Source organism: Gavia stellata, unplaced genomic scaffold, assembly GCF_030936135.1.
Source record: "Gavia stellata isolate bGavSte3 unplaced genomic scaffold, bGavSte3.hap2 HAP2_SCAFFOLD_157, whole genome shotgun sequence".
NCBI classification, from domain to species: domain Eukaryota; kingdom Metazoa; phylum Chordata; class Aves; order Gaviiformes; family Gaviidae; genus Gavia; species Gavia stellata.
Window position 1 is genome coordinate 116,178 of NW_026777380.1, and position 27,773 is coordinate 143,950.

The 27,773-nt window shown below is 39.9% G+C and overlaps 1 pseudogene; it reads right to left on the minus strand.

Moving 5' to 3' along the window:
* Positions 1–1,758: 1,758 nt before the first annotated feature.
* LOC132321942 (ATPase family AAA domain-containing protein 2-like) lies at positions 1,759–27,768 on the minus strand (annotated as a pseudogene).
* Positions 27,769–27,773: the final 5 nt, after the last annotated feature.

A 27,773-nucleotide genomic window follows, 5' to 3' on the forward strand; every position in this document is an offset into this window, starting at 1 on the left:
CCTGTACAATATAGGGCCTCCCGTACAGTATTTCAAAAGGGCTCAACTCCTCTTTAGTTCTGGGCTTAGTTCTAATTCTCAGGAGTGCCAGAGATTGTGGCAATCCAGCCTCCTCCTGCCCAATTTTACAATCTGTAACTTAATTAAGTGGTTCATCTTCTCCACTTGACCACTTGCTTGTGGCCTATATGGGGTATGTAACTGCCAATCTATTCCCAAGAGTTTACTAACTTGCTGAACAATTTTTGCAATGAAATGTGGTCCTCTATCTGAGGAGATTGTTGCAGGAATTCCAAATCTCGGTATTATTTCTTGTAATAGTGCTTTAGTTACTTCTCTAGCCTTATTAGTTCAGCAAGGGAATGCTTCTGGCCAGCCTGAAAAGGTGTCTGTTAGAACCAGCAGATATCGAGACCCCCCTTTTCTTGGAAGTTCTGAGAAATCAATTTGCCACCACTGCCCTGGATAGTTTTCCTTTCCCTATCTGTCCAAGTTGGACTTTAGGGCTTACCTTAGGATTATTTTTCAAACATATTTCACACTGCTGTGTCACTTGTTTAACAGTGGTGTAGAGGTTTCGGGCAACTATACGCTGACTCAAATGTTTATACAATGCCTCAGCTCCCCAGTGGGATTTCCTGTGTTCTGCTATAAATATGGCCCACAATAACACAAATGGGATTATTATTTTGCCCTGCGTAGTCTTTGCCCACTTACCTTTCTCTACTTCTCCCCCTATGTCTTCAACTAATTTCTGATCTTCTTTGGAATACCTGGGTTCACAATCAATTTGTATTTTACTGTCTGGAACCAATGACTGCACCTCTAATTCACCTTTCTCAGCTGCTCTTTTGGCTTCTCGGTCTGCCATAGCATTGCCCAACTCTTGAGCGGTATCTCCTTTCTGATGAGCCTTGCATTGTATGATAGCCACTTTTTCAGGTTGCTGTACTGCTTCCAGGAGCCTAAGAATTTCTTCAGCATGTTTTATATGTTTCCCTTGGGTGGATAGGAGTCCTCTTTCTTTCCACATGGCTCCATGGGCATGGACTACCCCAAGAGCGTATTTGGAGTCCGTCCAGATATTAATCTTTTTGTCTTTGGCTAGCTCCAACACTCGGGTTAAAGCGATTATTTCTGCTTTTTGTGCCAAAGTATTTGGGGCAAGGGCTGCGGATTCTATTACCTGATTCACGGTGGTTATTGCATACCCTGCTCTGCGGACACCTTGTCGAACAAAGCTACTTCCATCTGTGTACCAGGAATCCTCAGCTGTCGGAGTGGGAGTAACGATGGAATCTCAATATGAGTATAGTCGTTCTCCCCTTTATTCAAGCTTAGAGTATATATAGACAGATGCCAAGAACACGCGTCCGCAACAGTTGTATGATTGGCTTACAGCCTCTGTTCACGCGTCAAGGCGGCGAGTGAGATTGGTACAGTGCTCTTGTGCACGCACAAGAGCACTTCTCCTCTTCGCGGATGTAGCTCCTTCTTCTTGTTTACCATTCCACTGTCTCTTATCACAACAGGCTTTCAAGGACAGTGAACGGTTTCCTCTGAGCCTTCCCCCTCATCAAAGACTGGGTTGCTCATGGGAATCAGATCATGTCCCTTGTTACTAAGCCATTCCTCCACATGTATCCTTCCCATAAATTGTTTTAATTGGCATTGGTTAACAAATGACTTAATTTACAACTGTACATGTAGCAAGAAAACGTCCTACTTCAGTATGAACATAAGTAAAGTTAGACTTACTTTGAGCTCACAGTCATCCACAATCACTGGCTGTGTGAGAATTTCCTTTGATTTCTCAACTCCTATCACTTGTTGTTCTTCTACCCGAGAACATCTCTCAGGAGTCATATGGTGTGCCCACGAATCTGGCATGACAAAAATTTCTTAAGTCAGGATTTCTGTTTATCGGGAATACAGTATCAGTGAAGTGTCCTGTGCCTGGAATACAGTCTCTCTCTGCAATGACAGAGGCAGACCCATTACCATTTTTTCACTGAGAAATGCTTGACTTTTACTTTCTTTCTGGCAAAAGCCAGTGCTCCATAAAAATTAGAAATTCAGGCACACAGAAAAGCACTAGAGAAAAAGGCAGGGTAAAAACAGGAAAAAAAAGTAGAGTCACGTTGCCATTACAGCACTGCACGGTAAAACTCCAAAGTAATTTAGGTTAGGAAACACATCCTGCATTGCAAACATTAGGACAGAAGTCTTCTTTTCCACATGTGACTCTGGGTCCACATTGCTTGAAGTACAGCTTTTTAACTTATGCTGCTCCTTAGTGGAACAATACTCATACAATAAAAGAAAGTCAATGACTGTTTTTCAATTAGGTACCATTTGGAGAAACAAACTTCAGAATCAAAAGAACAGCAGCTGCAGAAAAACATGAGTTTGGCTACTATAACTAGAGGGGCAGCACCATTACGCAAGAAACACTGTGTGCTGATTTTAGAGAGATGCAACAGAAACAGCAGAATGGAATTAAAGAAGGCTAAAACCTAATAAACAGTGTAATCCTCCTCAGGAAGAAAAAGGAGCTAAAGGACCTGTTTGACCTTTCACTTACCATTTGAATCTCCGTCTTCAGAACTTTCTGCTATTTGGCAATCTGGCATTTCACTGTCCCCTCTTAGGTCTGAATGTTCAGAAAGCATGACACTCTTCTTTTCAGAAGCAGATTTAGCCACAAGGAGAACCCTCTCTCTTTCGTTTTCTGACCCACATTTATTTTCATGCCCATTTTTCTGTCGTTCTTGAAGTACGCTTCCATTTTCTTCCATAGAAGAATCCTGTGTGGACTCAACTTCCGTGCAATCCATGTTAGAAACATGTTCTTCTGGAGACTCTTCCGCACTCTCTACTTCATTTTGGTTTTCTGGAACTTTATTCTCTTTATTGAACTAAAATTTCCTCCTCTTTGCTGCGATACTTGAAGACGCTTTGTTCTTTCTGCGTTTCCTTTTTGACATCTCTACAAAGAGATATCAGAAAAAGTAAGCCAAAACATTACCAGAACAGTTCTTCCTTCAAAATCCAGCATCCTCATCTTACTTGACTTACAAGGAAAATTATCAAAGGAGCTCAGGTAACATTGTCTGTCTCCCTACATATGTCTAGAGAAAGAGTTGCAAGTTAATGAGGTCAATTTGCTATTAGATTTTAAAAAGCCAGCTACAGAATTTCACTCACAAAACCATCAGCTTCAAGATTTTATGAGCAGAAAATTCTTACTTTAGATAGGAAGTATTACCAGAAAGCAAGGTTATTAGGTGAAGTTGCTTACTGTCTTACTACGTGAACTAATATAGATGAACAGAAAAGCATTTGGAGACGAGCCCTTCTTCAAATCGGTTATAAAGCTGTAAACTTCAGAAGCTAAACACATGTTGGGCAGAGTTAAAGAGACAATTTTAAGGGAATATTTGCTGGAGAAAAATTTGCCTGTGAAGACTTACACCTCACACGCTTTCTGTTAACCTTGTTTAAAACAAACTTAGCATTTTTGCCTTCCAGAAAAACCCACCGTTCTTTGTATCGACGGAGTACTGCACAAAGCGTATGGGTGAAGTCAATGGCAAAATTCCTAGTCCTGTTATGGAGACCAGGAAAGTTCACACCATGTCATGCGTTTTAGCCGAGAGACCCAAGTCCCTTTGTTCTTTCATGTCCTTTTCACAGGAAAACTGGGGAAATAATTGTCTTTCCTTTACATATCTATTATTATTGCTCCCCTATTTTTCTGCCCTTTCCCCCTTCAGTTGGAAATCACACTAAGAGGTGGCATAGATTTTAGCATTTGAGGGCAGGGAAGGGAAAAATACTGTTTCTCATAACTAAAAGCTAGTTGAGTATTCAGAAACTGCCATGTACAACATTTTTGACTTCAAGAGAGAGCAATTTAGGAGCCGTTAAACATCAGTTGGGTCATCAAGTCCAGTGTCTTACAATGTAAACCATCCACTGTACTTGAACTTCATAACTATATCGAATGAATGACCTCTGGATTTATCTCACGTTTTGGAGCAAATTAAAAACACTGAACGCCTCTGGCACAAAGAACCAGGCATCACAGAAACCTGTTATGTCACAAAACCAGAGAAGGTATCAGTGACTTTAGCACCTTCTCCAAGAAAGTCTGAATAAAATGCAACTTGCCTTCAGAGCACGGTGTACTGGAATCTACAGGCGCTGCTGGCATCTTCATCTTTTCGTTACACTTTGGGTCTGTTTTCTCACAGCCAGGAACATAGTTCTGCTTTGGCATTACACGGTAGTAAGGCGGAGCATACTTTGAAGAGCTACAACCTTGCAACAAAGAACAGATATCAAAGAATTGTGTCTTGCATTGTTGGTTACAAATACCGAGACAAGTCTTAAAATCATTAGCGTCAAAAACCATACCTCTTTTCTTGCGAGATTCTTGAATTTCTTCACAGCGTTGTTCAAAATCTTCATCCATTTCCTCTCTCACGATGGCATATGCAGTATCTCTCAAAGCACAAGCTCTGTGCCTAATGAGACGATCTGAAATTTTACAGTCAGAACTGAGTCTTTTCTACCAGCCGATGAAATCCTTTATTTTGATTACTTATCGAAAGATTTTGCTCTTTTCATAGATAGGTTCTGAAGGGTTATCTCAGTGAATATTTTCAGCATAACAACATAAAAGTTAATCATTAAAGCAAAAGCACTAGTTACTGATCAACACTTCTATCACAATTTCTTCTCCAAGTAGTTTAATGCTACAACATTTACAACCTGGCAAGAAATGCTCTCTGTGGATATTTAAAATGATCGAATCCCAAGTCTACTGTCCACAGACGACGTTTATCAATTTATACATTTTTAATTTTTCTAAATTAGGGATCAAAACACATTCTTACCTCCAGGGTCTTTATCTGGGTTGTACTGTAAAGCATTGCTGCAGATTAGATCGATGTCTTTTAGAAAATCTCCTGCAGTTAGGTACTGGTGCAAGTCAATCTTCGAGAGAACTGCCGAAAGGTCCATGGGCTGTTTAATGACTGCGTCATAATCAGGTACCTACAAATGAAATATGCGTGTTCAGAGATTTAACACGGTATCTACCAACATTAATTATTTTAATAACGTAAAATAAAGGACTTCTTCAAAACCCCAAATATTTATGACACATCCAAAGATATGGAAATTAACCAGTTAGTTGCTTGAAAATAGAAGGGCTATTTCAACTGGCTTTGAAGAGACAGACCAGAAGAGGGAAAAACAAGAAGCAGGGAGGTCAGAAGCACGTGTGGGGCAGAGAAGGGAGGAGACACCCAGAGTGGGATTCATTTCACTTCGCTTCAGAAAATCACAGCAAAGAAAGCTTTCTCAGTAGAGTCACCCGAGATTCTCTTTGTTGTTGGCGGGAAGAAAAAGGTGCAGGAATGCACCTTTGAAGTATCTGTCCTAGGCATCTACTTTTGCATGAGATAACTGGACCGAGAGGTGCCGATTTCTTTACTCAGACCATAAAAGGAGCCTAATGACTAGTAGAGATGAGGACATCTAGGTTTGTTTAGGTTATTTACATCTCAGAAACTAGAAGTAAAGGGAAAGACAAGTCAGTGGATGTTTAGGAGAACAGGACTTTGCTGAAATGCAAAGCTCTATTAAAACGACAGCTGACTTCCAAGTATATGCCCCTGGCTTAGACTTATTCAATACATTACATGAGAAAAAAAAAAGACAGAAGCGTATGGGAGGAAGAAGAAACCACACAGCCCTTATGGTTGATCTTATACGGAGGAGCCCCAGACGAAAGAGAGAATAGAATCTTAGAATTTATTTTAAAAACTGCTGTTCTTACTCCTGTTCTCACAGAAACTACTGACAGTCAATTAAAGAGCTTTAGGCTTTATTAAAACAGTCCTATAGATACTGTTTATAATTATAAAGAAAGAGATCTCTCTGCTTTTCAGTGCTGTAACATGCCTACATGTCAAAGCCTTTTCATGAGTGAACTGTGTTGGCAGTTGGTCTAACTGGCAGTTGGTCTAACTGGCAGTCGCTCTAGATGATCGTTACAGGTCCCTTCCAACTGAAATACTCTAAAGTTCTGAAGGCATTGCAGAAGGAACCCGGGGCTTTCAGTGAAACTCAAATAACAGACATCTGAGGGCCTCAAGGAGTCAGCAAAAGTAAAAGCAAACTTCCTGCTTCTTGAAAAATCAGAATAGTACGGTCCTAAAAACAAAGACAAACCTTCCTATAAAGAGCACACAAACTCTGAGAAATATAAACATGCAGAAATTATGAATACACGCAGATAAAATGGTATTACAGATCAACACTAATTTACCTCCTCTGGGTCGGCACGCTTTGTAAATGCTCTGAAACGTCTGTCACCGGCAAGTCTACGAGTCACATCCCTTAAGAAAATCCTAAGTTCACGCAATATATCCTCCTCCTGCTCCTCCAGCTGTCTTATTTCTTCCTCTGTCAGCTGTGGCGGCTTAGGCAGTGGTGCTACAGGCAGTACTTCCAATGTCTGCCAAGCTTAAAAGAATCAGAAACTTTTAGTCAATTTACGGTACTCAAATACAAGCCTATGAAAAATTATTGATAGAAAATTACCACCAAAGCAAATGCTGTAGAGCTGTTAACTTACAGTTAGCAAAGTTTTCTATGTAGAATATCCTCACCTGTCTTAGTTTTTGATGCAGGAGGTTTAGCAGTTTGATTTACAATTAAGTCCTCAAAAAATGTTCTTCTTTCTTCCTCATTAGGCAACTGGATTTTGAACACTTCATCATCATTGATAAACAATTCTTTTATCTAAAGCACGAGGAGAAAAGATATTTCAGATGTAAGGTCACACAAATTCATGTTCTGTTCCAAAAAGATGAGTGCCTTTCCAAATTAAACTGAATAATCACCTTGATAAGACAAACTGTGAAAAGGTGTCTTCTTGGCCTTAAAAGGCTGGATTTTCATAGGTTAGCATGGCAAATTAAAGTATCTTCTCTAAGGAACACCTCTAGAGTTAAAGCTCAATGAAGGGACCCTATGATACACTGATAAAGTGCTGACATTCAGCACCTCCTAGACTGCTTATTTTGTATTTACCTGCCTTGCTGTCCTTTAGTTTGAATCTTTATGGCAGCTATAGAAGGAACAGGCAGGATTCAGGAGACAAGTGTGGGCTTTTTTGGTAAGGTGTTGTGGTTTTTTTTAAAATTAATTTAAATGAGGTGTCTAAAGCTGCACACTTCCAAGTTTTACTCCATTTTTCAATCTCTACTACCAGAAAGTATGGAAGGAATTTCAATACTTATTTTAGAAAGAATTTATTAACCGTAGAAGAATTTCTGTAGAAAGTTAAGCCCTTTCAAAGCATTTGATGATAAACACATCTAGGCAACCCCCTCTCTCCCCCCCAGTAAATGAGACAAAGTAATCAGAGCAGCATATTCACATTTTGATCACCTTCCTTTAATGCACACTCTCAGATACCTAGAAAGCTAAGCATATACTCTTACTGAATTTGTTAAGAAATACAACTAAAAATAGATTTCCAAGTTACTTAAACAGAAGTTGGAACTTAGCTTTCTGATTTGTAAAGCTTTCACCGATATGAAGAAAGAAATTGAAATTTTTAATAAAGAATTTAAATTTGAAATTACATTCCATCATTAAGAGTGTGACCATCGTACTTTCTCTGTAAAACTATCTTTCACTTTTCAGTAAAAGTATCTTTTTCCCATGTACATTTCAAGCACCGTATATTCTTGACTAAGTACGTACCTAATAATCTTGAAGTCACTGGAATTATTGTCTGAAGTAAATGTTTATGTCTGTCTAATAAGCATGAGTGTGTGAGAAGGGGGAAAAAGTTGGGTCAAAGTCAAGCTCTTTACTCAGAAAACACTTTAGGCAAATGCTTTCAAGCATTGTTTTGTCTAAGCAAATTTTAAGAGACCTGGTTAGGGTGCCTGAGTAATAACAGTATGAATTTGCTTAAGAGTGCACAGTACTCCAACATTTAAAGGATTTATAAATTAACAAAAAACTGACTAAAAAAAGTAAGAAAAGTATCAACAGAAATACCTCTTCTGGGAGATCTGCATGACACACATCAGATGTTGCAAGCAGCAAAACTGGAGCAAATGCTGGAATGTTCTGCAGTAGTGTTGTAAAAGTAGCTCTCAATGTAGCTCCAGCAGCCTCCCACCACAAATGGATATGTGGAATATAAATGATACTTGGTGCTGTTCTTTGTGCTTCTCGCATCAACTGGTAAAATGAAAGCTTGGATAAGAAAACTAAACCATGTACAACAGGCTAATAAATAACTACGCGTCAGTCAAACTGTCTTATGAAATAGGAGCACATGCAGCCAAAACATCAAAACAATCCAACAAAAGAACAACTCCTTAACAATAAGGTAAAATTTTCACTTTACTCAAATATGGACATTGCTACACAGACAGAAACTGACCTGAATCTCTGCCTGATTTCAAAACTACTTAGGTGTAAGGTAATGCCTAAAGAGCCTTACAACTCAGCTGCTGTGGTGGTGTGCCTGAAAAAACAAGACTAACCCTTGAGCAAGATGTATTAGCCTGGGTAAATCACTACACGACTCTGACTGCACCATTTTCAATTCAGAGTGCGCACATATCCAAGTCACTCTGAAGCACAGTTTGAACAAGCAAAGACCTATGTGAAAAGATGAGGGCTGACACTGTGAAAGAAGCCTGGTTACAATTCATAACTTCACGTACATTTTATAAGAGGTGACCAGTCTGAATAGCTGCCTGAATAGCTAAATCACTCACAGCCTCTCATTATCAATCAGACCAGATTACGTGCTTTGGAAGACCACAAGCCATTGCCTACAGATGGTACCTCGATCACAGAAGAGGACGTGCATCTACCACATGAGGGAAGCGGCAACAGTCCTTTCACATGACAAATTTCTCCGTGCACCCTTTCAGATTATCAATATTCAGGGAGTTCCTGTCACAAGATGGGAAGTGCACGTGGTATATCCGGGCAGTGACTAGACATGCTAGTTATATGACCGCAGGTGCAACCATCACATAACACAAAAGGAATTGTTCCTCTTATGTGACAAATGAGTATCCAGTCATGTAACATGTCCATCCTTACTTGTAGAGCTCTCAAATGCTGCTACTAAAGGTGAAAATATTTTAATACAGTGATGTCAAACAACGAAACAGATTTCCTGCCTAAAAGTAAAAAGGAAAACAGCACTAAATCTGCTTATATTTAATTTATAGTATAAGAAAAACAAACATAAGTGTTCCATGAATTTTAACACTTTTACTGCATATACTGCAGCAGTACAAGCTGTATATGTATATATAAGAAAAGAAACACTTCTTTTCCCCAAAAGCTTGATTGCCTTACAAATATAATGAAAATGAAGGTTACAAAAAGTGCATGACAGGCAGTCAGGCTGCTGCAGAGCCATCTACTGGGAGCACAGATTCTTAAGCAGCAATGAAAACAACTTTCTGGATCCCACCGAGATGGGGAGGACTTCTTGCTATAAAGAGGGGTTTATTAGCAGCACCTCCCAGCTTCCCAAGCTGCTAGCAACATCCTCACTTTCCATTCCTTTGGAATGAAAGATAGGGCCACATGTAACATCCTCATTTGGTATCATTTGATCTAGCAGAAAAGTGGCTTTTCAGACAGAAGTAAACATAACAGCACATTCAAACCAGGCCACCTCCATTAACAATGAATTTTGCTTACTTTACTAGTTTATATACAGTTCATGAATCCTATGAGATTAAAGAGAAAAAAAGGTACCTGTGCACATGTTTCTTCCGATGATGTGATGCTAACAAACAAAACAGATAGGTCTAGTGTATAGACTGGAAACTTTTCCAGGGCATGTATTACTGCAGGTGCCAAATGAGAAGCTTGCCCGTATCCTGGCTCTCCAACTAGTAAGAACCGTGGCCTGCAAGATGTTGGCTGGTAATAAGCATTTCTAGAACAGGAAGAAGAAAACAAGTTTAAAAATGAGGTGATGAATAGGCACACAGATGATAAGGTTTTTTCCTATACACCTTTCTTTCTTTTTTTTTTCCCTTTCGGTAAATACTCTCCATGTTCCAGCAAATAATAAGCTGGTCTGTGATCAGGAACACTGTCAAAGCCCATTTTCTTTTTAAAAACCTTGTACCATACCTCCCTTAAGAAATCCTGCCAATCCCCAGCATGTCTGCTGTTCCTTTGGCTGGGTTAAGTAACGGCTCTTAAATCATACAGGGGGACTGTCCAGCCAAATACACGTGTGACAACTCATCAGTAACCCGATATGGGGGAGAATAACAACTCTATCTCTCAGCACATGCCAATCTGGATCTCCTCACTGCCCGTAGACACTGATTTTCAGTAGGTCTTGAGTTTAAGTAGCTGTGAGATCTCTACATCTGTCTAGTTTAGCTGAAATTTGGCCATAGTTACTGGACATAGTGGGAAGGAAGGAGTAGAACAACATTTCTAGAAAAAAATTAACGTGGGCACTGAAACACATTAGCTGTATCTGAAGAAGTACACAAATGGACTGGTTAAATTACAGCAGTACACTCAATATGTATTAAGATGTATATTTATTTTATTCAGTCATTCTAATGTTTCATCTTTGAATTGTCTATTAATTTCCTAGTAATCCTGCTTTACTAGCATGAAACACATTTGTGAAGAGCATTCGTTTTTTTCCACCACAATACTATTGTACCTTTGCTGGCTGAAGACAAAGATCTAGAGACCTAACCAAGCTCAGCAGGTCAGAAGATTTTCTGGACAGCGCAGCAATAGAAAGTGAGAAAAATAACTGACCCACCAGTGACGACAATAATCTGTTTTTTTAACTGTCAGCTTATATGACTTCCACATTAAAATGTTAAAAAGTTAACATAAACTTAGTCAGTTAAAGGTACAAAATGCAGACATTGTTTAAGTTTTTCTCACAGTGTTTTAACAAACCATTTCTCAGTTCTGTTTCTGCTACATAATTCGCTGCTGGTTTAACAATCTTGGAAATTAGAAGGGCAAAAGATGTCTACACGAATCTGTAGGGTTTTTTTAGCTAAAAGGACAGGCAGCACGTTTCTTTGGTCTTGAGTCTTTCAAGGAATGCCATGGATTAAATCAACACATTCTAATAGTCTGTGGACCACTTTGACTTAGGAAAAGAGGGCTGGGCCATTCAGTTTGATGGGTTATGGCAGTGTACTCCATTAGAACCTCAGTACCCAGCTGGATCTTCACGCTTACTTCTTGCAAATATTGATCACCCCCCCACACCCCTCCCCTCTACTTCTTCATCTACCACCCCTCACACCAAAACTGTTTACAGACACGGTCATCTGAATAATGCAAACATAAAGGGACAAATATGTACCTGCTAAAATTGAGGAATTTTTCCTTTTGTCTGCCAGGCATTTTAGGAGTTGGCTTATCTTCAAAGATTGATGGTGATTCCTCATCACTGTCAATCGCATAATTTCTTAAAATATGATTTAAACTGTCTGAAAGACAAGAGAGGTTTGTTAACTTTCCTGAATAGTCCATATCTCGCTCTCACATTAATACAGCTTCTAAATCAGTGCTGGAGACCCCTTATATTGTATTTCTTCATTTGAGGGCACATGCAGAATGTTATTTTCTGAAGAGTTTATCCTACCACAGATCTAAGGAGATTGCACAAGTCTCTACAAAGCTGTCCTACATCGCATGATTTGCATAAGGTATTCTCTCTCTGTTGGTGAAAACAACAGGAGGTTTCTTCCTTAGAATAAAGATGATTAGGAACTTCTGTAGTTCCTAGACACCTGAAAAACCCAACAAGGCCACTTCCTTCTGGAGCAGGTTCCCCCACTGGATGTGGGGAAATTAAGTGAACGTGGTGGCCACAGACTTCCCTTTGTCTAGGACTAGTGAGTCAGAATATACAGACCAACACATCTTCTAAATAAGGCTCCTCAAAGATCCCCGAAGGAAGAGATCATGAAAGGCCGACAACGGAGACGGGATGCAATTACCAATCCCTTAGCCTCTCTGCTTTTATATTGTTGGTGGGTTTCTGCCTCTTTCACCAATGCAAACAATCTACCAGCTCTACTGGGAGTAATACTGGTAGGATATTCTCCAGGGATTAGGATAATAACTAACTATTCATGGATCTCCGTTAATCAGGAGTGCAGCGAGTTTATCGATTTATTTGCTGTCACCAACCGACAGACAACTTGGTCAGGGTTGATGCAGTCAGGAGTGTGAGCTCACATACGCTATGCAAGCCAAGCCCCAGAGTATACGTTACTGAAACATTCTGATCTCATGTGCAGGCGTACAGTGTGATCCACAAACATTCAAATTAAGAGACTATGGTTAAAAATCACGGTAGCTGTAACAATATTTAGCTTAAACCACTTATACTTGTATTGTGGTTCTGACATTCTTCACAGGAATTAGAAGCATTCATGTAAAAATGCCCTCTCCCCCCATTTAAACATTTATTTTGAAAGAGGTGCCTCACACATTAAACCTTAAATCCATCTCTACGAATGATAAACACGATATTAGCTACTGGGTGCTCTAGGAGAGAATGCATAGTTCTCTCCTATGTATTGCGAGTCATTCACAGCTCCCATCCAGCACTTCAGTTTAGAATCCAGAATAAAAACTATGCACGATATTCCTGAAATAAAGGCGTGCATGTGCATATTATAAAATCCTACTGTCATTATGGCTGAGAGGTTTCTGTATGTTGATTGCACAAATCGGAAGTTTTTGCTTTGGCAGAAGTTTAAAGAAGCGGCTACTATTGTTATACCTTGCTGTTGGTCCTTCTTTAGAGCAAGCTCTGCGTGGGGAAATACTCTCTGCAAGGCTTGTAAAATTCTTGCTAGTGTGTTTTCAAGCAGTGGTTTTGAAATAGGTGATAGTGCTCGCCCAGGTGAAGCCACAGCCCTCCGTGAAGCTGGAACAGTCTTCTGCATAGCCATGACAAAATCCTTCGCTGTTATTTTAATAGAAGCAATATCTAACTGCAGTTTCTCACTGCTTTTGTATATTTGAGGATAGCGGCGGCGCAGAGCACAGAGGGCAGCTTCAGCACATAAGCATTTAATATCAGCACCACAGTATCCTAATAAACAAAACAAGAATCAAATGTTATGTCAGTCTCAGGCAACACAGAAGTCAAGGCCAAGGTTTCCAAAGTGCAACACTGAAAGACTTTGTATGCAGCTAAAAATTAACAGGCTAAGAGATAATCCAAAGCGTTACCGAGCTGCAGAGAAGTTTTGTTACGTGGCTCGCAGCCTGATACCCTGCGCTTATGAAGCGGCCTCCTAATCAGAACTTTAGTCCTGAGGAAGATGCCCCAAAGCTCTTCAATGTTCTGAGAGACAAGAAGAAAATGACAAGAAAAGAAGCATCTAACTTTGTTTGCTCCCAAGGCGTGTCAGCTGCCTCACGCTGCAGCAAGGCACAAGAGCTCGGGTGCTGCCTGGTACAAGCTCGGATTCCTTAGGACTCAGTCACGTGCAGTGACTGACTTTGTTTTCAAACTTACCAACACATTTTTCAGCTAGCTCTTCAAGAAACATGTCCAGTGGCTTAGGGGTCCAGTCTCGTGTGTGAATCTTGAAAATATCTTTTCTGAGAGCAAGAGTGCTTCAGGGTGAAAGTGCCTAATTGGATTAAATAAGTAAGCAAACATGAACCACTTTGGGAATGAAAAATCTTAAGTTGCTCCAGCACCAGCCTTGGTAAAAGTTGTTGTTAGCAAAAAGGAATTCTTGCGTGCACACCATTTCTGTCATTTTCTAGATGAGATAGCAGTAATTTATAGCTAATTCAGACATTGATCCTTACTTAAACATTTCAGTGACTAGCAGCATCCCCTTTTCTTGGCTGGTCACAGTGAAACCAAAATTAATTCTAGAACTACCTACTTGTTGAAATCATCTTAGTCATATATATTCAGTACCAGATCTGCCCTCCACAGCACAACGCAGCTCTCTCCAGACATCCCTCTTTTGTCCAAGTTGTACAACACTGATTTCGACTTTAACTGCTCCGTGATACTGCACTGTTATGTGATTTTGTTACAAAGAGGGACTTTGCCACATTAGCATTAGGGTTGAGTTTAAGTTCTGACCTCTTTATTTGGCAGGCTGAAGAGGAACTCTCGATCAAACCGTCCGGGTCTTCGTAAAGCAGGATCTATAGAATCCAGCCTGTTGGTGGCTCCAATTACCACAATCTCTCCTCTGCTGTCTAACCCATCCATAAGTGCCAGAAGTGTTGATACAATAGAGCTAACAGAAAAATATAATTTTCATTCACTGGTTTAGTAAATTTTGTTACGTTTTACATGACCTTCTCCAATGACCACTCAAAAAGGACAAGTTTTTATTGATGAGATGCTCCTTACTGAAAGACTCGTTTTAAGACATAAAGAAACAGACAAGGTAACACAGGTCTTGTGCTGCTATCAAGCTTAGTGAATTGTTTTCAATTATTGTTTAAAAACCATCTGAAGTTTAGTAGCATTGAATTACTAGTTTTCAGGACAAATGAATGTGTCACATGAAGTTAAATAGGTTGTGGTCTTCTTTTCACAAAGATCTAGCAGCTTCTATGTAGGTACAAAAAATGTACTACCTATGGATTTCGTCTTGTTCACAGGACCGCACAGGAGCAAGACCATCTATCTCATCAAAGAAAATAATTGAAGGTCGCATCTGGTAGGCCTAGAATGAAAACACAGGAATACTGACATAAGTAAACCAGCACAATTTTAAAGAGAGAAATGTCATGGTTGGAAAGTCACTGGAGCTAGATTTTTCCAACTAGCATCAGGGATCTCTACTAATGGAGCTAACGGAGTAAGTGGCACGAGTAACAGAAGACAGCAGCTATGTCAACCCGCTGAGACTGGGTGACAGGAAACAAATCATACCAGTAGTTTTTACAGCTATTTGGCAACCACCGAGAACAGAGCCAGGACTTAATTCAATTAGAGGTTCTGGAAGCAAGCTTCTGTTATGAATTTAAATGACCATGCTTGCAGCCTGCATCTGTTTCCCTCTGATCTAAAGCCACCGTCTCTTGCCTCTTGAAACCTTTTTTGTGGCTGTTTGATGTTTTTTTGAGGGGGGGTGTGTTACTTTGTGAGGTTCTCTCATTTGCTTTATTAATCTTTCCCAATACACCTCAAGATTTCAAGCCCCTAAAAAACCCACTGAAAAAAGAAACACTGACAATCCCGTTTCAGTGGAAGGAACTGACAAAACCCAAAAAAGAGTGAGTTCTTAAAAATATTGACCACAGAAAACTACAGTTACAACTCGGACAGAACACGTGGCACATTTCCACTTTACCTGATCAAACAATAAACGAAGCTGTCGTTCAGATTCCCCCGCCCATTTACTCAGGCAGTCGGCACCTTTTCTCATAAAAAAGGCTATTCTCCTGTCACCTTGGCTACATTCATTAGCAAGTGCACGAGCAACCAGTGTCTTCCCAGTCCCTGGAGGGCCATAGAAGAGACAGCCTCTGCAATTAAAAATACCAAAGATTCACATAAGAAAAAAACATCATGGCAAAGTACCTATTACAACCCTCATCCCTACAACACACAACTCTTCTCTCTAGCTTACACTTCACGTGTAAGAGAGCGGTAACAGCTGAAGCGTGAGAAAAGTCAAACCAGATGGAAGTTTTGTGTTCCTACACAACTCAACAAGGCAGTAAACAACATGAATAAAGAGGATCATGCAGATGTACAGAATCTTGAGAAATGATCGTAGTGTCCCAGAACAACACTTCCAAAACTGCTGACAAACTAACAGGGGTGGTTACAGCACAGTGGAGCCAAACAAGAACAAACTTCAGCACAGAATCTAAGACTGGGCTAACTTATGAATCACCAGTTCATTCTTCAATGATACACGGCACATTCATTCTTGTTTTCACAAAAGGCAAGATTTGATAGTAAAGCATTTAATTCTCCCGTAAAAAGCTTTAAGTTAGTGGACTTGGTCTCCCATTGCTAATGATAAACGAGGAGGAAGTCTAAAGTTGGGATGGTATTCTGCATTTCCAGATAAATATAGCCATCAGCTAGAAAAGCCAATACACTGCTGTTTCAAAAAGAATTTAAATGAATAAAGAAGCAAAACACAGATTTTGCTGTCGTTCTTTGTAATACTTTTAAAGTTACTGAAAGCAAAGGATTAAAAGTCCTATTTCAATATACCATGATTGAGTTTTGCTGACCAAGAATATGTAAAGCTAACAATTAAATCTCTAATAATTTCATTTCATAACTAAGTACAACAAACGCTGCAAGGTTCCAGTTGCAAGTCCTATCAATTGTAAAATTGATACTTGAGCACTTGAAAAAAAGAGAGTCGGTGGGAGAGACAACAGGACTTCCAAGAAACAAATTACTGTTGACTACCAGTAGGTAATTCCTTCTTCCTGCTTATAAACTAATGAAGTTGACTTGTACGTAGAACTCAAAACAAAAACACTCCAACCCTGCCTTTTAAAAGCAAGACACTTTCAAAGTATATTCTCCCCACACAGTACATCTTCGAACCTACATATATTCTGGGTTCTATCCATTTTTAAGAAATTACTTTTTACTACTGCTAAAAAACCCCATCAACACTCCTGAAAATTTTGAAGCATGGAAACATATTGATACCTCAGTTGAATATTCTCATGAAAATGGGTGACCAGCAGGTCGAGGGAGGTGATTCTTCCCCTCTACTTCACTCTCATGAGACCCCACCTGGAGTACTGCGTTCAGCTCTGGGGCCCCCCACGTAAGGACAGGGACCTGTTGGCGCAAGTCCAGAGGAGGGCCACAAAGATGATCAGAGGGCTGGAGCACCTCTCCTATGAAGACAGGCTGAGAGAGTTGGCATTGTTCAGCCTGGAGAAGTGAAGGCTCCGGGGAGACCTTAGAGCAGCCTTCCAGTACCCGAAAGGGGCCTACAGGAAAGCTGGAGAGGGACTTTTTGCAAGGGCATGTAGTGACAGGACAAGGGGTAATGGCTTTAAAACTGAAAGAGGGTGGATTGAGATCAGCTATAAGGAAGAAATTCTTCACCATGTGGCTGGTGAGGCACTGGAACAGGTTGCCCAGAGAAGCTGTGGACGCCCCAACCCTGGAAGTGTTCAAGGCCAGGTTGTATGGGGCTTTGAGCAACCTGCTCTAGTGGAAGGTGTCCCTGCCCATGGAAGAGGGTTGGAACTGGATGATCTTTAAGGTCCCTTCCAACCCAAACCATTCTATGATTCTATGAAACAATGTCTGTTACCTTGGAGGTTGAATTTTGAATCTCTCAAAGACTTCTGGGTAAAGCAAAGGAAAAACGACCATCTCTTTTAAAGCTGAAATGTGGTCAGAAAGACCACCCACACCATTAAACCGTACCTAAAGATAAATTCAAAAGAACACATTTTATATGTTAAAGAAAGCTGCAACCTTGATAAAGTTCCATCAGAAATTGTATGTCAGCACAAAGGAAATGCTCTGGGCAATTTTCAAACTGCTTGAGAGAAAACTGTAAACCAAGGTAGCTGTAGACAGCACGTTATTGAAAGCTTTCATAAGCACTGGAAACATCTCACTGACACAATGAACTAAAAATACTTACTGAACAATCTGTTTGCATTGGATCAACGTCAGCCAGACTTGCTCCAATTTTCATTCGATCCTTGTGAATTCCCTTCAAATCATCTTTCCGAAAGTTTAGTGGAAGACACCTGATTTGAATTAAGAAGAAAGAGAAAAGCGCTTTCTAACTTAGGATGCAGCTAGAAAGTTTTTGCTTTTATAACAATGGCAAGTGAATGCAGAAAACCTTACAAATGAGCTTAAACTTCCTAAATAGTTAAATACTTGTTCAAATTGTTTTCTATTTAATGTCTGTGAGTAAATAAAGGAAAAAGGTCACTGCAGGCATTAAACTGGGTTTACTTTAACAACTCTTAGCAGTTACGAATAGCCACACCAGTCAACACAGCACATACATGAATGCAAGCTTCAAACAAGTTATTCCCTATGTGGAGACTGTGAACTGACCTCGATTTGTGTGATGAAAGAACCCCCCAAAACACAGTGACATCTTTCAAAGATTTTTTGCTTCTACATTCAAAAAGTTACAGCCCAAGGGGATACTTATTTCAGTGCGGATTAACATTATAAAGGCTGCCCACCACTGCTGGTCCTTCCCAAGGACTTTGGGATGCGTGTGCCAGAAGACACACATGTCTGAAAGACACTGGGCTGAAAACCTGTTTCTTAGATTGTTATCAAAATAGTTTTTCTAGACCAATTGTTAAGTAATAAGAGCGCCGTCATTTCCTCTATTTATAACATTTTCTGTTACGATGGTTTTCTTTCGGAATAAACTACTGTAAAGCACAGGAGCAGTAGAGTTTTACATTTAAAAATTACATAAAAGTGTTCCTCCCCCCATTCCCACCTAGAAATCAAATTGCTTATTAAAAATCAATTCTAAAAATCCAATTTTAGAGAGTCCAGTTACAGTCGTCAGTACCAAGAGATACGATTAAATATTGCCACAATTTAGAAACTATACAAGATGAAGAGGATAACAGTTCACGGTTAGACAGGTGCAGACTCCTCCCAAGTAGATTTCTCCCTCCCCTACACTCCAATTTCATTAACCTTTTTGAATCTCTGTTACGGCTGCACTTCCTACGCCTCTCCAAATGCTCTTCGTCATCAGATGAGGAAGAGGATGTGGAATCCCTGTTGTGGACTGTGTGTCTCCGTCTGCAAACATTTAAACAAACAAGCGAAAAAAATTGAAGTACAGACTAAGTGATATCAAAATTTAAATGAATTGTATCTCAGAATTTACTTTGAGATCTATTAAGTTTCCAGATCAGTGTACTCCTTATGAATCTGATTTCAAAGTACACTACATGATTTTCCTTATGACAGCAAAATTCAATTTTTTTTAGGAAGGGAAAATGTTTAACTAATTTGCAAATAAATTTCATGAACAAATGACGCATTTTGTCCAATCTCTCTCTCTCACACACAAATAGAGTTTCACTTAGCATTATGTACCCACTCCGTGAAACATAAACCTTTTTAACTGATTTAAAAATCTGGCTTCAGAAACCCTTCCTTCCATAACTGTCTGCTTTCAGGGATGCTAAACAAAGTTCTCATATCTAGCAAGAGACAGCGTTCTCCATGCTTCAGCTGCTTACAGGACCCAAACCCCCTTTGTCATTACTCTTGCCATTTATCATCTATAATTTCATTTAGTATTTTTCTTGTTTAATGATAGTTTCATACAGAAACATTAACTGATTGCAAAGAGAAACCAGAATCAGTATTTGAGTGATTAAAAAAAATTCCACTAGAACTTCCATACAGGCTCTCCCTCTAACTAAATTATCTTCAGTTTTAAGAAAATAATTGGTCTCCTTCAAGACTGAAGAGTCTAAAATTTTCAGAGTGAGATTCTGGCTTCAATTCCAGAACAAAAGAATTTCAGTTATACAATCTCAGCCACGACCTCCATAATCACCTCATCAGTGACCACAAATACTGCATTTAAAAAAAAAATCTAACGGCTAATAAAACGTATAGTCTCCCCCCCAAGATTTGTTTTCTTTATACCCTCAGACTACCACAGCAATAATCATACTACTAATCTGTAACTACCACCAATTCAAAACCCTTGCCCCTTGAAAGCATTATTCAGTAAGGGGCCTGACAGCATTCTTGATAAATAAGAACTATCACTAACCATACACCAACCTGTTAGTTCTTTTGCAGCAAGAGCCTTGTGACTGAGCACTTCTAAATGAGTATCTCTGTCTGACAGGTGAAGACCGGCCCGAAAGATAGTTCTTACGTTGCCTTGGTTCTGTTGAAAGCAAAGAATTTAGAATAATGTTACAAACAAGTTTAAGAGAAAGCAGGATAGTGAAAGAGGCAGAAAATGTGATGTGTTTCACTGATCTCTCATTTCAGGGGAAGTTTCAAGTGATTGGGGGCGGGGTGTGTGTATTTATTTTTTTTAAATCAGCGCACAGTAGAAGTGAAAAAACGCACCTACTTTTTAAGGAGAACTGAAAACCACAAGAGTAAGGTTATCAATTCTGTTTAATTACCATTCTCTCAAGGATACATAGGTCATTTTTTACTGAAAAACAACAGGAAGCATGCCAAATGGCAAAGAAATACAATGTGCACAGGATACATACATTTAATAAAATCTAACTGCAGAATGAAGGTAATAAATTTAAATAGGAGTTGAGTGTGTGTATACATTTTCATTAAGAGTAGCTCGCTTATATGCAAGAAATTAGCTCTTAAGAGAAACTGTGCATATAACCTACTTTCCAGTGGAGCTTGATAGCGCTCAACAGTTTTCCTCTGTCGAAAGTCATAACGCTTTCGAGTGTCTTCGCTTTCTTCTGATGAAACTACTGTAAATCGACATAACGTTAAACTGTTTAAGTACTGTTGTAAATGATACTAAATTCAAAATGCACTGCACAGATGCCTATAGGTTTTACTATTACCTTCATGTTAATGACACAATAGATCTGAAAACCTGCAAAACCTTAAGACCAATTTATGCAAGACACATTCCAGAAATTACAATACACAGAGGAACATACATATAGATATTGTTCTGTCCTCACTGAAACTGCTGGGTGACGTCTCATCAGTCTTAGTAACAACAATACTGTCATCTTGCTTAGCTAAGATGCAGCTCCTGTGAAAACCACTATTTCAGAAAGTAATTCCTTGTTATTTTGAGAAAGTGTTTCACAGAAATGTTTTTAATACTCTACAGTGCTAAGACTAAGCATGGTAATCTAGCTCCCAAACCCTAGCTCAGCCACATGAGCAATAATGGGCAAGCCACAGGTGTGAACCTCCCCAGTCAGAAAACAATGTCAAATGCATACAGTTTATGCCACTAGCTTCTGTAAAGTAACTTGAAGTTTCTTCATGAAAGACAATATGAATGCAAAAGACAGCGTATAATTGTCTAGCAGGTTCTTAATAATACCCTCTCACATTAATAGCTGGACACCAGGTGAGGAATGTACATGCTCTGTTCACCTACCTGCTCACTAAAATTAAGTAAAATTTTATTCCTTGGAAAGCACTACCCATTTTTTTCTTCCCCCCAAAAGGTCTCACTGCTTTCTGAATGCAAGATAAATTACACAAGATATATAGACAGCACATGGAAAACTGAAAAATTATTTTGGCACCACTACCATCCCAAGTCCTTGGTACTCCAACGCTCCTGTCACAAAGGCATGAATTTCTCTGCTTTTCTGCTCCTCTAGTCCTTCCCCTTGCTCCACTCATCTTCTTTACACCACCACTGACACGCTTTCCTTTCCCCACTCCTTCCTGGCATGATTTTAATTATAGAAGTATATTTTAGTTTTTTCCTAATTTGAAATTCCAGAGTTTTCACTTTGATCACAAATGAATTGCCCCATACTCTTTCTTTCTCATTCAACATACGATTTATAATTACTTTCTACAAGTCTCTCCTGCCCAGCACCCCTACATCCACACACTTGAACCAAGCCATATAGAGGAGGTCTGATCACCAAGGTGCACACCTGGGAGCCACGGGTTCAATCATGAACAGGCCACGGACTGTTCTCTGAACAAGATCACCCCAGTGCTCATTAACACCTGGACATCTAGCTTGAACCTTTTTGTAGGTCTCCATTGCCAGTGGTCAAGTCTTACACAGGCTGTGTAACATGTCCAAGATACTGCCCTCACTGCGTATTGCATAAATCATCTCTTATTCAAGCTCTGATGGTCTGATGGTCAGACAGGTGATCAGGCGCAGGGCACAGTCAGACAAGCGTACTGACCAGCCAACTATTTACACGTGACTGGCCCTTTTTATACCCTTGCCCCTCTACTTGCCCACTCTTGTTCCTCCCAGAATCACCTAAACCCCACCCTTGTCCCGCCTTTGGTTCCTGCCCTAAAGATCCCATAAGTCCTGGGTGAACTGCTTTTCCCCTGCATCCCACAGTATGTCCCACCCCTAGGCAGTAACCCCTTAGTCGGAAAGGTGATCTGGAGAGCTGCCCCCGATGACTCATCCAGATGGGTTTCACCCCTGGACGCTGGGGCGGATGGGGCGGATGGCTCCGCTGAGACAGCCCTGGGAGGGGCCCAGACAAGGTGGCTCTTCCTCCTTGACTGGAGTCCTTGGTTTGGGTCCCTGCCTGCCGTCGTGCACCCCTGTGCTCCTCTGGGCTTGTGCAGATAGGACTTTGATGGGCTGATGGCTACTCCTGGGAGTAGCCCGGCGGAGTATTATTTGGGCTCCCCCTCCTGCCACTGTCTCTCTGAGCTCCTTTGTGGGTGTGCAGAGGAGGTCTACCGCAAAACCTAACACCCATCGGCTCAACTACCGCCACATCCTTTTCTGTCCTTGAGTACAGTCTCGACCCATTCTGTTCCATCCAGAAAGCTCCTACAAGGATCGTTGGACTGACTGCCTTAATCACAACTGTCATTCTCCTTAAAACCTTAACGTTTTTCCCCCTCACTTCAAACATAAAGTTAATATGGCCTTTTACCATTTAACCTGATTCCTCGTGTTATTTCCCGCTGAGTACTGGGATGACAGCTCCTAATTACAGGACCAGACAGCAGCTTTCACTGACTACCTGCTGAACACAAAAATGAACAACACTATCTTCTCCCCTGCTGATCTTCATCCTCCGGAGGAGCTTTCCATACACACCGGGCAGCGTCCCTTACTTCCTGAAAACTCTTGCCGTGCTGCTTAAAACCGTGAAAACTGTCCTGCTGCTGCTGTTGCATGATCACTCTTTCTCATTCTGAGTAATAACGTCCATTTCTTGTATTCCCACCTGTTTTTTTCTCTGAATATCTGTTCTGAGCTCTCTGCAGTACTGCCCTGAAGTCCGTGACTTGTAGTGTCAACAGCAATATAGATTTTTTTAATAGATGAAAAATACCGAGTAGTTCAGCTCATTTCAGTTGTTTAAGACAAGGCTTTTGGCTACAGCGTAGTAAAGAAAATTTAAAACAGAACTAATCTACAGTGCCACCTTGATTATCAGCTATTTCTTCAGCAGCTCTTTGGATTTCTTTCTCTCCTTGGGAGTACATATCGAGGTTTTCCTAATTAAAAGAAACGAGAAAGATCAGTGACAAATATGCAGAAAACCCGACATAGGCATATTGCCTGCCTACAGAGTAATATTATCAAGGCACTCCAGAGACAGAAAAGATTAAATTAAGGTATGGGAAGAGAGAACTGGAACATCATTCTGGCATCCAGAATTAGTAACAAGAATTTCTGCTCTAAAATAGAGTTTAGTACATGTGATAGTTAAATACTTATCCAGATACAAAACTGAGGGTATCTGTTAATTACGGGTTAATAATCCAAGAGTGTGGCAGAGCCCAGGAAAAAGCAATCCCTAGCAGACAAAATAAAATTTGTGCGGGCATTTGAGAGATGATATACAAAGTACTATGGACAATTCCGGTTTCATTAAAAAAAAGGATTTCAGATCTAAACAAAAAAACCTCTGAAAGCCGGCTATGAAGATGTTTAAAAAATGAAGTGCTTGTCATTCAACAAGACAGGAGAAGAACTTAATTTAATAGAGCAAAACTAAGACAGAGGAAATATGATTGCTGTATATAATTTTAACGTAAGTTCCTCTAAGGACAGAGGACTATTTAAGCTCACAGGCAAGGCTGGCACAAGAACAAACATAGATAAAGCAGGCATCAATGAATTCAGCTTTCAGTAAGATCTGAAGTGAAAACCCAAGCCCTGAAACAGCTGTTTGTAAACAGTGTCCATTCAAAAATCATACGGCAATTCAGAAAGCATAGTATAAGACATGTATTTCAGCATATCACTGCTCTTTCATGTCTTCTGAAGAAGGTATTTTCTTCACCCTTAGAGCGTATCTGTAGCATGATCATACCAGTAAGATGTTAAATTATAATTAGAGAGCAAAAACAAATGTTATTTTAGACTACGCTATTCTTTGGAAGAACTTATTTCAGCTCAATTAAAATTACAACTACGTAATTCCCCTACGTGAAATACACTACTTATACAAAAATAGTAAAATAAATTTGTATCTACTTCTTCTGCATCGTGGAACACCCCAAGGTCTTCCATCATTCGCCGCCTACGCATTTTCTCCGTGTCATCCATTTTTTGCAAGACTGCTTCTGCAGTACTAAGATAAAAAGTTAACATGTAAGAGCAAAGACAGGCAAGAACAAAAACACCCATTTAAAACAGTACACATAATCAATATGATATTTTAATACAGTATTCATAAAGCAAGAATCATTGACAGACAATTTTTTAAACACTACTTAAAAATTAGATCAAATGTTTAGGTTTTTTATAGATTTAAGAACAAGCGTTTGAGATTTGCAAAAATACACTGTTTTCAGGTTTGTTTTCCCTCTCGGTGAGCACAGTAAAAAAAATCCATTTAAGCAAGAGAAAAATAAGAATTCTAAAGATCATAGTAAGACAACAGAAAGAAATTATGGCAGTTTTTAATAGCACTTAAGTTGTTCTGCATGATAGCATTAAGTAATTTTCAGCTCACAGCCTTCCTCAGACAACAGGCTGCTTGTTCTTCTCTTAACTGTAATCTAAGTTTTGTGCTGGTTTTCCATGACTAGACATGCTGGAAAAAACATCCCACTGCTGTTACACTTGGCAAACCTTTCCGAAAACAATGTCCATTTGGGCTTCACAAAGAGAATTAAGCCATGGACAGACAGGCAGAAACACTGGGACTACTTCACTTTGGCTTTATCCAACTTTCCTCAGTATCTTAACTCAACCAAGCATTATAAGAACATTCATAAGCATGGAAGAAAAGTTAATTAAAAATGAAGGCAGTTCTGATGCTAAGAAAATTCATTTAGAGGGCAAGTTAAATCTACTGAAAGTCACAACGTAAAGTGATCTTCTTGGTTCACAAGACAACACATAAACCCACCGAGCCCATACATAAAAGATGCTCTCGTATGAAGACCTCTCTGCAACTGGCAATCCCAAAACAGAGACACCAGTGGCAAATTTCAACATTGGCTGTGCCCAAATTCTTTACACATGAAACACCTTCCAAATACATCCTCCCGCACATGCTCTCAGACCTGGAAGTCTTAAGCAGCCACAAGCACCTATTTCCAAAAAACAGGTTAAGCAGTTTTGCTGCCAAGTACAAAGGCCCACACCTTACACAAATCAATGTATTAACAATAATTACAGGACATACCAGTGCAGGCAGAGGAAGAGGAGGAGACCCTACCTGATCAACGACCACGGAATGTTAGCGGAGGTTGCCAGTAACAACCCAGAAGTTCCAAGCTGCACCACCCTGGTGGAACTCTACTATGGAAGGCACCTGCAGCCCAGCAGTTGTCACACGGATGTACCGTATACGTAAGAGCACGTAGGGAAGTCTCAGCCTGAGCACTGAATACATTTAGCTCTTGCTGCCAGGAATAACAATACCTTTTTCTGTTGTCAAAAGAAGGAGAAAGTCCCTAGCCAATATGATGCCATAGCAGAAAGGCTTGCTAGTAAGGCTCATTTTAGTAGCTTTGTAAGATCATGAAAAAAACCCACTTACTTTGTTATAAGTTTGTCGAACAAAACAGATTGATTTGTAATGGTGTAACGACTTTGTTGACGTCTGCAGCTTCAGCGGACCTCCAAATCCCCGTTTTCTTCATGGACTTGTTGTGCAGCTTTTGCATCAGCTCTGGTCTTCAGTGTTCTGGTGACTACAATGCATTAATGTATAAAATATTTTGAGACAGAAAATACGTTAGTCCCTTTATTTCACCGTTGCTCTAGTAAAATGTAAAAAAATCTGCAGTGGCTTGATTTTTTCTTTAAATACTGAATTGGAAGTTATTGTCATCACCACAGCATTCAACTTAAATTAATTATGTTTACCTACCTAAAAGCATGACTTGTATAGCAATTTTTTAATAGACTGGGAAGCCAATCTGATGAAAACAAACACGCAACTTTTGTTCCATGCAGGAAGCAAGTTCATTCCAGTTACTTCTTTCTGGAAAAGTGAAAACAACAAATACCTCTCTCTAAGGTGTTTTTACTCCATCCATGTCAAATTGTATCGAATAGTTTTTTTAAAAAATTATTTATGTGGGAAGTCTCTTCTTAAGATGCGTGGTTTTAGTCCATTGTTTAAGCATGCATCACTCATTTTCTGCATCCTGACACAAAAGCTCTAGAAGATAAGAAACGTCTCAAGATAAACTCCCAAATAGCAAAGAACTCAAAGGCTTGCCTGCTTTAAAAACTATCTGCCCAGTATTTACCACACAGCATCCTTTGCCACGGGTCTGTTACTTGCACTATCATTAAAACAGTTAAGAGAGGTCAGTGAGGAAGTAGTGCACAATTAGAACTTGAATTACTACACACAAAGCGCATTTCAGGCCCCTTCCTGCGTTCAGCCCATCCATGGCTGGCAGGACGCTGCCTGGAAATAACGCATTTTCCCAGCTGCCAGCAAGCAGCCTCACAGCACCAAGCCTGCTTGTGTACTCAGCACAGTGATTCAGTTCCAAGGTGAATCACTGAACTTCAGTGACACCTTCCCCACATCAGCGGGTTTGTGCGCCTCATGACTGAATTACTTTTTAACTCAAATATTACCTCCTATTTGCAAGAACGATTTTCAATTAATTTGTGTCCTGCAGACTCCAGAAAATCCGTGTCACAAAGAAACCTGAGCTAAGGAACAGATTCTCAGGCACTAGTGCCTAAGAGCAGGCTGGAATTCACGCTGTGTTCTCCCCAAGCCTGACAGGAATTAATAGCATATCCTCCTATTCTCACCTACCTCTTTTCGTAAAACTCATAGGAAATTCACTATCTTTTCACTATCTATTTTCACAACTTCAGCTGCTTTGGGTTGATGCGTTCAGCAGTTTTTGTGGCCAAGTTAAATAGATGGTGTGACCAAACGCAATCCTTCTCAGAAACCAGAGTAAAAAGGAATCCTAGGGAGTTACCACTACTTACCTTCTTTATATTCTTCCTTTTTTTTGGTCTGACTTTGGCTTTGCCAACCGCCTACATTAAGAAAGAGAACAGAGGAGAGAAAGAAGAAAAGAATGATTGTATTAGAATATTGTATAGAAGTCTTGTATTGTACTGTTCCCCATCAAGACTAGGGAACCTGACCAAGTTTGTAATCCAGTGCTCCACATCATGCAAAGAAAAGCCTGTGGACCACACTGAGGATTCAGATCCCAAGTCTGCTGCGTACCATATGCAGACAGTTCGGTAAGGACGCAACTTTCCTAACCGGCTAATCTTGAAGTCTCAATAGTGCAAATAACATCTCAGTAACCAAAGCGGAGGAGAGATCTCAAAGGAGTTGGGAAAAGATGCACGTTTTTTATACAAGCAGAAGACTTTTACTAAGAAGAGTGATTCTGGTTCTAAGACACTGACACTGACATTAACATAATCATACTCCCCCGCAGATTTTTAGCTGTAGATTTATCATGATGTGACTCATTGTGCATGCTTTCACTTTTCCTTTTAATTCTATGAATTGAACAGAGATTGGACATCTAGAAATACAATACCTCGTAAAGCGTCTTCGATTGACATTTTCAC